Raw genomic sequence first — 4,650 nt, forward strand, 5'->3', positions numbered from 1 at the left:
GTATTATTTGTTGAAACTGTACTTCTGATTTGATTTGAAACTGTCTCATTGCTATCTGTTTATCAATAAAACTGTAGAAAAAAATAAATAAATAAAATAAATTAGCATAAAAAAGAAAAATACTATTACAGCTTATACTTTCTTCTTTTTCTCTGAAGGAAAGAAAATATTTACACTTGTGTGATTTCATTTTTAGCTGTGTTGTGCATCATTACATGAGTCATTCATTAATAGATGGGTTCAGCTTAGGTTATGTTACTTTGCCTGTGGACCACACCTTGCTTCTTCATCCTTATTTTGTTTTCTTTTAGGTTTTGGTTTTGGTTTTTTGGTTTTTTCTTATGTTTTCAAGTGTGGACTAAACTTCTTCCAACATTTTGGGGGGCATTAGCTTCCCTATGTTGCTATCTCTTGAGAGAAAAGCTGAAGATAAGATACAATCTACAAGATCACATCACCTGACCTGCTCTCGCAAAGGAGGGCAAAGTTTCTAGTAGCCCATTGAGCTAAGACCACATCACAGGTAAAGTCCCCGAAGACACTGCTGATCACATGATCCAATAACTACTCCATGGCCCATGTGTGACAATTGTTGCCCTGGGTTTCAACGCTTCCACATGTGAGTTTTAGGAATGATTTAAGGTCTGGAATATAACAGCAGGAGATTTGAAGTCCATACTCATTCAGTTTCAAATCCTGCAGTCAATATTTTTGTATCAGTAATCAAACCCAGGACCTTGTGCTTACCTCACAGGTACCTATGCTACTAAAATATCTCCCGGACTAAAAGCCCAATCTTTACTGCACTATGTTGTGGTGGTTTGTACTCTGCTTCTACCTCCTATATGGGCATAGCTTTTGTCCTATTGGTAACACCTTATAGCCCAGGTAGCAGTCAACTGTAATAATGCATTTAACAAATAGAAAATACCACTTCTCCTGCATGAGCAGCTAAGAAGTTCAAGTTATATAGAGTATACAATGTAACAGGAAGACAGGGCCCCATGCTCTGAGGAGGAGGTGATCCCTAGACGCTGACAGCATGGCCACACTCTGCACACTTCCTGATCTACAGGTTGGAGAGGAAACTGAGGAGGTGAGATCTTGTACAGGAGGATCCTGAGGCTGAGCCTCTGTGTTCTTGCACAGCAATATGTGGCTGTATCTGCAGGATCCACACTGCTCATCGTGAGGAACACCTGGTTGTTGGAGGTGTCTTTGGAGATGGAGAGCCAACTCTTCAGGGCTGAGCTGTAGTACTTATCATCATACCACCAAATTTCTGCCAGCCACTCCAGGCCCTTCCCTGGGGGCTGACGGATCCAGTTTACACCTCTATTAGTTGTGCTCAGTGAGAAGCCAGAGAAAGAGCAGGTCACCCTAAGAGTCTCAGTTGGTTGCAGAATCCCAGGGCCAGATTCCTTCAGGGTGATCTGGAACATGACCCCTGTGGAGAAACACAGAAGAAATTTAAATTAGCTCCAGAAAAGACAGGAGCCTTTGGATCCCTGAGGCCCTGTCTCATAAAGGCCTCACAAGGCTCAGCACTCACAAGCAGGGACAGTCAGCACCAGCAGCAGAAGAGAAAAGAGCCTGTCCATGGTGACACAGGAGTCTAGAGCCAGGCCCTGCTGGGCTTTTCAACTCAGCAGAGGAGGAGCTCAAAGAGATTTCAATTTACCCCCCAAGTCTTGACCCTGATGGGAAGACTCATTTCTGAGAACACACAGAGAGTCAGGCTGTGAAGGACAGCACCTGGGCTTCTTTTGATTCTGCATCTGCACCTTGGGGGGATCCTGGCCACTTGGGACCAGGCTGTCAGATGCAAGGACTCCAGCGATGCCTGTGCATAGAGAAAGTCAAGTCTGAGAGGCTCCCTTTGTTGCAGACAGAGTTGTCCCTGTTTTTCTGGTCCTAGAGGATGGGAGTAGACCAGGACAGATGGTCTACCTTCTGCTGGAGCGCTGTGTGCCTGGGGATAGAAAGTGGCTATTCCTGCATGTTATGTCCTGTCCTCTCCATGACAGAAAGAAAGAAAAAAAAACTAGATTAGCATAGGAGATGTTCAGTAGGCTGCTTAATTTCATTTCCTATTTGTACAGGTTCCTGTTCCTCAGTGTCTCCACATGTGTGTCCTGCCACAAGTACAGTTACCAGATAATTGACTTTGTTCTCATGCCCAGTCATTCCTGAGAAGACACAGGGCTCCACGTCTGACTTCCATCAGTTCCTCCTTGGATTGTACCAGCTGAGGTACACTCCAACACGCACCTGGCTCACAGAAAGCTCCCCCTCAGGCTTGCTGTGATGTACCCTGGGCCAGGTCCCAGGATGCAGGTCTTGGAGACCTCCTCCTGGACTGGCAGTAGTCATCATGACAGAAAAGGTGGATATAATGGACATTCCTTGGACATCACAAGGTTAATGTGCCCTCAAATCTATCTTCTGCCCCTTGAATATAGGGAATACATTTATTTCTTCCTGACTTTATGTTACATTGATACTCTACATTGTGCTGTAGTTGTGTAACTGTGATTTTGCTATTGATATACAGTGTTCTCTGTTCTGAAGGCTTCATTTTTCAAAACACAAACTATGAATAAGGTTAGAGGTATCAGATTACAGTGCATAGTCAGTTTTCTTGGATTCAGAGATGAGCGTGGGACAAGCAGAGGAAGGGTGGAGGAGGCAATTCAGGGGCAAGAGCAGCAACCCTGAGTGTCTACATCGCTGCCTCAGGGATGCTCAGTTGTCATGGATGCTGATTATTCTTGGATCCATTTATGTTTGCAGGCCTCAGAGAGTGTGATTTGGGCCTAAGTTTTACCAAAGTATGCATCGAATTTATGGCAGAGGCAAAATTATGTGATTGAACATAAACAGGAAGTTTCTTTTGGATAACTGACTTCATTTGACAAGTTACAATAAATTAAATGACTGTACTTGCAGCATGCTTGCATAGCATGAAAATTTGTCTTCTATTCCAACAACAACAGCTGGTGGATGCACGCTGCTTTGCCATCTCCATCCAGTCAGGTATCTCACATGTTTCAGTGCACGAAAATCAGAAGCGAAAAATCATGCATGTAATTCCGCATGTCATAAAAGGACTCCAAAGAAACTAAGTAGATTTCCATAGAGTTGGACAAGGTGAAAGTCGTCAGTAATCCCTGAAGTCTTCAGGTTTGAGGTCAAACCATTATGACTGTGTCCAACTGAGGAAATTAGCAAGACCACTCCTAATACTAAAATGCAGGGTGATTGCATTCTAGATCAAGCTGTAGGCCCTGGGTTCAATTTCCAGTATTTAAAATGATATTTTTCCATTGAGTATGTAAGTGAGAGTTCTCTCAGTCCAGAGAAACTGAGTGAGATTCCATTTGCTTCAAACTCTGAGAGCATAATTGTGCTATGTTAACATTTAATTCTACATCATAAAATCTGAGCAGAAGCTGTAAGGATCTATTCATTTTTCATTACCCATAAACGCTACTATTCTAGTCAAGACCTCACAATGTGGATATAGCTGTAGTTTTCTCTAAGTTATGGAGTCCATGGTTGTATATAGCACTGTCTGAGATAAAAACTTATAGAATTGTTTATATGCAGTTTTGATATAAATGAACATTAAAAACCCTGCTTGTGCAGCATTGAAGAAAGTTAGAAAATTATTGCATCCTGTTGGGAAATAGATTCTTCTTATATTCACAGAAATCTCTAATAAACTGTATGTTATGGTTTGTTGTTTTGTTGGTTTTTTTTGTTTGTTTGTTTTTTGTTTTTTGTTTTTTGTTTTCTTGAGGGAGGGACTGGGGAATGAGCTCAGGCCTTTGTGCTTGCCAGGCCAGCACTTATTCTTCTGAGCTATCTTCCTGGCTCCTGTATGCTATATTTTTAAAGTGTAGAGCCTGTAATAGTAAACTTGTGTGCTTCTATGATGCTACCTCCATAACAAAAGTTTGGGCAGTATTTTGAAATTCATGCCACTTATGGATCCAATGAAAGCTGATGATTTTTGTCTTTTAGAGGCATTCAAATGATGATGTTGCTCATCATTTTTAGTTTCTTGTGAGTTTTATTATCATTATCATTATTATTATTATTATTATTATTATTATTATTTTGTATTTTAGGGAAGGGTCTACAGGGTTTTCAGGGTCTCACTACTAGATTGGACTCGTAGTGATTCTCCTGTTTACAGTCTCCCAAGTGCTGGGATTACAGGCGCACACCCACATGCCCAGTCTCAGTTACCATCTCACCGTTCCACGGGGGCAAGACCAGCACAGCAGGTCTGGGGAGTGAATACCTGGGTCCCTCTACTTGCTTGCAGCCTCTTTAATCCCATGAGCTATTTGGTCAACGCTTTCTTCTGAGTTTTAAATACAAATAAAAAGTAATTACGCAGACCAACAATAATCTCTTCATAGAGTCAAGAATCTTTTATATATATATTTTTTATTTTTCAACAAATAATGCACTGCACATATTCTTCTTAGTGGTTAATTGCTGTACAAGATGCGGACTTGTGATCCTATTTACAAACTCCATTAGAACAAATCATTCTATTCATTAACAGAATGTAACTATATATCTATCCCAACCACTTTGAATTCACAGATACAAAATGGACATTCATCTGTATACCCC

The sequence above is a fragment of the Octodon degus genome, unplaced genomic scaffold, assembly GCF_000260255.1.
Source record: "Octodon degus isolate 3935 unplaced genomic scaffold, OctDeg1.0 scaffold00255, whole genome shotgun sequence".
Taxonomy (NCBI): Eukaryota; Metazoa; Chordata; class Mammalia; order Rodentia; family Octodontidae; genus Octodon; species Octodon degus.